Raw genomic sequence first — 7795 nt, 5'->3', positions numbered from 1 at the left:
CTAATTTTAAAAGTTGATTTATTATATGGCCTGATATTCTCATAAAGACCACAGTTGACAAATTACCCACTACCAAATATGGAACATAGAATTGAAGTATAAAATTATTATTGCTGGTTCCATCTAAACAAATTCATTGCTTTTGAAATTAGTGTGATAAATCTTGTGATTAATAAATCAGACATAGTTGTTATTTTGAACTATCAGCATTCTGTTCATAAAATTGATTATAATAATCATGCAAAAATGGAAATAGGAGCTTAGAATTTAGCATTATTTTCTAATTTACTATATGATTTATTATAACCTCCTCACTATTCTAAACAGCTTCTGATCAGCTGACTTTCCAGAGGAAAAAAACTGTTTAAGATAGAGACATGGTTTTGGAAAATACTTCAGCTTTGCTTCAGAACCCTGTTGCAAGGTTCTGATTGTCATCTTTGATATATGGAGAACTTGATCATGATTCTCCCTCTTGAAAAATGCAATTAGTGATTTTTGCAGTTAGAAAATGAAAGTTGCAATGAAAAAAAAAGAAAAAAAGAAAACCAAGAATGCAAAAACCATTCTCAGAGAAAGTTTCCAGAGATTCTCTGACTTGAGACAAAGACAGTATTAGTAGTCAGCTAGTGAGAAGGGTCAGCTAAGCTCTTACTTCAATGCTGAAGTCTGAATGTGAGTGAACATGAAAGCTGGAAGCCAGCTGGGACACAGGCAGATGTCAGTCTGTACCCATATGCAAGCTATTCTTCCAGGAACCCCACCAATTGCCAATGGAACATTGTAGAAAATCCTAAGACATCTCTGTGGTGCTGTCTGGGGAATGAAATAGCACTAGTCTCATCTTCTCTGTCTCCCATATATGAACAGAAACTTAATATGCAAGGTGAAGCTCATCAAAGCCTGCTACCTGTAGATACAGGTGAGAACAGGTGAGAACCTACAATAGCTATGAGAGAATGAGGAGAAAAGAAAATCCTACCTCTGGGTAAGGTGGAGATGCTAAGCCTTGCGTGAACTCTGCAGACCTTTGGAAACCTCATGCCTGAGACATGTATGTAGAGTACCCAGCTACATGTGCAGCTTAACCAGAACTTCAGAATGACCTTCTCTTTAGCACCCAACCACGATACTTAAACAATTCCAGTAAATCAAAAGTAGGAGAGAGCTGGGAGAGATGAAGAGATGAAGCCTTTTTGGTGTGTGACACGAAGTTGATACTAAAGTGTGAAATTTCATGTAGAAAAAGAGTATAACTAGAATTGACAATGAAGCTATATTAAATCTTATTTAGCAAAGATAAGAGACTATCCTTGCAAAGGATATCTTGTAAAGGCTCATCCTTACCTCTTCAATTTTATAAAAATTAAATGGAAAATGTATTGGAAAAGTATAATTGCATTAGCTAAGGAACAAATGGGGAAGTATAAAGTGGAGAAATTAAATAAGTTTCTCCAAAGAGGAATCAGGATTCAGTTTTCATTTGTCTCAAGGGCCAATTTCCCTATTAAAGAAAACGCTTATAAAACTTTGATTGATAGGATATCTGCCATATTTTCTTTTTTTCTTTTAAAGATTTATTTATTTTTTTATACAAGAACTGGGGTACAGGCCAGATGCGTGGGAAGGTGACCAGATTCACTGGAGACAGAGCGGGGAACAGAACAGGCAAACTGACTGAAATACACTGCTGAGGGGAGCAGCGGGCGCGACAGGAGAGGTCTGCTGTGCCATGTGGGTATCAAACCGGCACTGCAGAGGCTGCAGACAGCTTCACGGTGCTGGCTCAACCGCCTGCGCCACCAGGGAAGATCTTGTCTTATTTTCTAACACTTGTTTCCAACCTCTTTCTCTGAGAACCAATAACTAGCATATGCCAGGTGACTTTAAGACCCTTTAAACTCTGATGTCCCAGTCTGACACCCGCAGACCTTCAGCTGGGACACAGTCATTTTGCCTTTGTGACATCACATCCACTAACAAAATGGTAGAGTCAGGGATTTACTGTAACAAAGATGTTCTCCTAATGGCCTATTCCTGAACATTCCTGAAGAAGCCTTACCCATAATCAGGAGATGGATAATTTAAATATTAATTTACTTGTACTCTTAAAAAAAGTTGAGAGTATTTATTTGTAAATCAAATACACTGTTTTAAGCCAATGTTGGCTTAAAAAAACCATGAAAAATGCGAATTTAAAGAATAAGTTGACAGTCTAAATGTAATATACCTCTAGTCACAAATTATGCTGATTTTCCTGTATTATTGGTGCTGAACCAACCCCTAGTTTCAGACCGAGCCTTCAAAATATTGACATAAACTTGCACCCTTTACATCCAAAATCAAAAGAAGAATTAAAATCAGTAAGATTAAAACCTAAGAGAAACATGAGTCATTAACCCTTGTGATATTTCTAAGTTAAGGAAAAATATATCAAAGGTTAGGAATTTAGAGTGGTTCAGGATCTCAGGTGTATAAATCTAGTAATCATTCCCTTCATCTGCTACTACTAAATCCAAATACTGCATTTTTTAAAAAAAAATTGTGATAACACTGTTTAAAAAGATTATGTAAGTTTCAAGAGAGCAGTGTTATAATTTGACATCTCTGTATACTTCTTTCAAATGTTGGGAAAAGTATGGATTAAAAGGAACCTTCATACATGGTTGGAAGGACTGTAGACTGATCCTGGCCCTGTAGAAAACAGTATAGAGTTTCCTCAAAGTATTAAAAAGATGTATACCATATGATTCAACAATTTCACTTCTTGACATTTATGCAAAGAATGCAAAAACACTAATCCAAAGGGACATATGTACTCCTGTGTGCATTGGAACTCTCTTTATAATAGTCAAGTCATGGAAGCAACCAAAATGCCCATGACAGATGAGTGTGTTAAGAATATGTGACACACAATGGAAAACTACTCAGCCATCCAAAAAGATGAACTCATGTCATTTGCAGCAACATGGATGGAGCTGGAAGGGATTATGCTCAGTGAAATAAGTCAGAAAGAAAAAGAAAAAATAAGATGGTTTCACTTACAGGAAGAATATAGAGGAACCAAATAAAGGATCAGGAAAATAAATAATAATAAATAAAAACAAAATTAACAGGCAACTATAAATCAGATTCTGCAGGGGAGGGGGAGAGAGAGGAGTCAAAACAGGGCAGGGAAGCGCACAGGGAACTATGGTGATGGTTTATGGGTGAAGTGGTAGTGGGAATTTTAAGGGACCTACACGTGAGAGGAGAAAGCAAACATTGTACAAAAATGAGCAATGATGTAATATATATACACATAAAAAATTTAAAAATACTTACTCTTTAAAAACAATAAAGAATATGTGATACATAGACATAATGGGGTACTACTCCACTAATAAAAAAGGTGAAATCTTGCTGAAACATTGATGGAAGTGGAAAAGAGGATGCTAAGTAAAACAAGACAGGAAAAATTAGTAAAATTAGAAAAGTTAGAAAATTAGTTGATTTAATTATAAAGTTTATCACTCTCTATTTCTCATATTTTGTTATTGTGACATAATTCATCTGCATTAAATTTAGCCTCTTAGAATACACTATACAATAGTTTTGAGTATATATACAGAGTTTAATTATTACCACTGTCATATATATATATAATTATGAAATATATTGTGGCTCCCCAAAATACCTCATATCTATTATGTTCACTGCCAATGGCAGTGTTAGCCACACTGAAATCTAGTAACCATTAATTTACTTTCTGTCTGCCTAGTATATAGATTTCACATAAATGGAATCATGCAATATGTAATTTTTACATCTGGCTACATCACTTACCATAATGTCACCAAGTCTCATCCATATTGTAGCATGTATCAGTATTGCACTTATATTTATGGCTGATGAATATTCCATTGTGTGGATGTGCCACCTTTTGCCGATTCATTATCAGCAAATGATGGACATTTGAGTTGTTTCTACCTTTTGACTATTATGAATAACGCTGTTATAAACATTCAAGTATAAGATTTTGTGTAGACTCTTGCTTTTGATTTTCTTGAGAATAAACCGAACAGTGGAATGGCTGGGTCATATGCTAACTCTGTTATTAACACTTCAAAGAACTGTCAAATTGTTCTCCAAAGTGACTGCACCATTTGACATCTCCCCTAACAGTATAAGATTTTTATTTTTCTCCATATCCTGACAATATTTATTAATGTCCATCCATTTATTGTATTCAACTTAGTGGGTGTGAAGAGGTGTCTTATTGTCTTTTTGATTTGCATTATTCTGATGTTGGTTTAATCATGTTGAATATCTTTTTATATGCTAATTAGTCATTTGTATTTATTTTTAAGAATGTCTATTCAGATTCTTAGGAGCTCTCCTTTTCAGTATGGGGACCTTCCTTCCTTTACCTTGGTTGTCTTGTCTTTGACCTACTCAATTTGCCATCTAGTCTTGACCCTTGAGCAACAGGAGTTTGAAATACACAAGTCCACTTATGTACAGATTTTCTTTAATAAATACAGATGACCCTCCATACCTCTGGTTTCTGTGTTCACACATTTAACCAACAACATATGTCATTGATTTGAATCCAAAGATGTGCAATCCATGGATGTAGGATCCATGCATGCAAAAGGAATTGGGCATTTGTGGATTTTTGGTATCTCCTATGGATACCAGGGGATGACTGTAGTTGTTTTTTTTGTTTGTTTGTTTTTTGTTTTGTTTTGAGTTAACAGTTACATGTGGATTTCCAACTGCTCAAGGGCCAATACTTTAAGCCCCCTGTTGTTCAACAGCCGTTTCTTCTTATTGCAGAATTTTGTCCCGAGAGACTTCTTTGTTCAATTTTGAGTTTATCAAGACCAGATTTCAGATACTTCCATCCATAAATGAGGGAATCTATAAATGAATAACACACTTGGTTCACAATATTTTTCCTCACAATTTTCAACTGAATTGGGCATTTAAAATTCTAGACAACATATAAAGAAGAATAAAACAACTGATGCATAGAGAGAATTGAGGTCATTGTCATAATTTAATTTTCGGGGTCTATCAATATTTTATCAAAGGAATCTTTTCTTTTGAAATGGGTCTTCAGTTTGGCTCACAACTAACCTCTTTGTAACTAGATGCAGAAGACTGAAAGAAGTATAAACAATATTCCCTTAGAAATATGTGCTTTGTAAGTAGGAGTAATTCTTTACATTTACCTGTTCAGTATCTCACAAGAAATATGTTCTTAAAATATTACACTTTAACTGATAACCCTGGGGCACATTATGATGACATTTTGAATCCAGGTTTGGAGAAAACTTGTGATTTCTGCTCATGTTGTTATACTGCAATCGGGTACAAATTGAGAATTCTCCAACAGGAAAAAAATCATAAAATCATAGTGAAATAAGCCATAAGGATACAATTTAATGTTGTGATTTAAAAGATTGTAGTTTCAACTCTCCATTTCAGATAAGTATATATTGATTTCTCAATGAAAACTATTAATCCACATTGAGACAAAAATGGCGACAATTTTCATAGCTAAATCTTTATTGAATAGCTAATCTCTCCTTGCAGCTGAGCTTCAGAGAGAATGATACATGGGCCCAGCTCTCAAGCTTGATTATACTCTACATTAATTAAAATGTTTTGTCTAAAAATTACTCTAACACAGCATGATACAATTATGGCTTCAGAATTTAGGAAGCAATACAAAATTCACAAAATAGGAAGATTAATCTAGTTTATTAATTTTTATAGAAGTTTTGATTAATGAGATTTACAGTCCTGCAATCCCTTCAATGATTCCCTTCAATGATCATCTAATGCAATATTTTGCTTCATGTTTGATTCAATAGTATTGGGAAAGCTGTATAGTCCTGTGATTTAAAAAAAAATGCTTTTGATTCAGCAAACTTGGGTTTGTTTCTGGACTGCATGAATTCCTTAGATATGTGAAAATATATCATGCACACTTAGTTTCATTGTTTGTAAGATGGACGTCGTAGTAAGACTTGCCTCTTAAGGTAGTATAAGAGAGTCATGAAGTAGTATGTGTATTGTGTTTCACGTACTCATAGAAATATAGAAAGCATGTCCTTAATTTTAACTAAACAAGATGGCCATATAATTTATTATCAAGCATGGATACTTTTGAGAACAAAAAGAGGGCAATGTTAATAAGCACTGGGACAACAGGAACAAATCAGGGCAGCCCAGTACAAAAATGAATGAAAGTTAATGCAGTTAGAAGCTACATGGAAGACACTTATTATCAGCAATTCAATATCCTCCACTGGATTCCTCTCAAAGTAGATAGTCCAAAGCCAGCAATCATTTTGCTTTGGGGAAATTCAGCCTTTACAGAATTTTTTTTTTTTTTTATTTAATACACTTTTGTTTTTTCAAAATGTACAGTCAGTTGGTGGGACCTGCTTTCGCATCTCCACCAGCAGCTGGAGCAGCTCCACCTTTGGTGTTTCTGGTATAAATTATTTGTGCTCTGTGCTTTGAAACGAGTTTGTTAGGTCCTTTACTAAGGAGCTCCTGAAGGGCTGCCCTGCCCAAGAACCCACGAATCTTCGGTCTCTCAGACACAACTGCTGGGGTTATGAGCTTATAGTTGGGAACTTCCTTACAGAGTGCGTCACATGTGGCTTTGTCAACCTAGACTAGATTATTGAGCTTGTTCAAACTTTGCCTTTGGGCCACTTCTTCTTTTTGGCCTTACCCCCAGATTTGTTCACTGGGCCTTTGTCTTTCTTGGCCAACTTTCAGCATCTTTTTTCTTCTTATCATCTTTGGGAGGCATCGCGAAGCTTGGAGAGCAGCAGCTGTCGCCACAGCCTTGCTAAGATGTTGGACCAAAAAAAAAGCTCAACCTTTACAGTATTAATGAAATTTCTACTTTACCTTGATTCCTAAATGAAAGCAAAAAGTGAGAAGTTTGTAAACAGTTTTCTTAAAAAAAAAAAAGAAAAATGCTTGAAAAAGACTTTGACCTCTCAAAAATACCTTCAATTTGTCTGAATTTTTAATTGTCTAAGATAAATTTGTTACCTCTCTGAGATCATTTTAGAATAACATTAACTAATTTTAGGCAGAATATAGTAATTTCTGAATTTACTTGTTTGATTTCTAATACCACTAGAAACTTCTTCCTTCCTTAGAAACTGATTATAAACTTTTTAAAAATGCTGCTATGTTTTATTGGCAAAGTTTTTAATTTTTTAAAAGCCTTTCAAAATATTGGAGCTAGAAACTACTAAACATATTCTCACATAAATTGCTCCCGCTTGTATTTGAATAACACCCATAAAATAAAGCCTCTAATTAATACCATTTATCATTGTCATTCCAAATGAGCTAGAACTAAAATTGACCTTTTATTGAAGCATAAATTTCATGTCATATCACCAAAAACACATAGCCTTACAATTTTATCCAATTAGATTTAAATCATTAAATGGCATACTAAGTGGAATAAATGATTCAGTAAGTGAATCATTTAAACTTCTTCAGTTTATAAGAGACTTTTTTTAAATCCCAGTATAACACAATGAGTACTTGTCACTTCTGGAGAATTTTCAAATGTAATGAGTTCCTCTTATTTCTAAAGAATGTGAATTTCCGGAACAAAGGAATAAGAGGCAACGCCATCAAACTTTCATCTGAAAACCATCAAGCTGTTCTCCAGGTAAAGTAATTTCACCTGCTGTAGTAAAGTAGGTTTAATTGTTATAAAATAAAGCAGTTGCATATTTTAAATAGATGTTATGATGTACAACTCATT

At 34.5% G+C, this 7795-nt stretch overlaps 1 pseudogene across 1 annotated transcript; it reads right to left on the bottom strand.

The window, feature by feature from the left end:
• Positions 1-6420: 6420 nt before the first annotated feature.
• On the bottom strand, positions 6421-6814 carry LOC311169895 (small ribosomal subunit protein eS25-like; annotated as a pseudogene). The gene has a single exon. The product of its transcript is annotated as a small ribosomal subunit protein eS25-like (transcript).
• Between the last annotated feature and the right edge of the window lie 981 nt (positions 6815-7795).

Source organism: Talpa europaea (assembly GCF_964194135.1).
Source record: "Talpa europaea genome assembly, chromosome: 4".
Lineage (NCBI taxonomy): Eukaryota > Metazoa > Chordata > Mammalia > Eulipotyphla > Talpidae > Talpa > Talpa europaea.
This window is presented reverse-complemented; position numbering and strand designations above follow the sequence as displayed.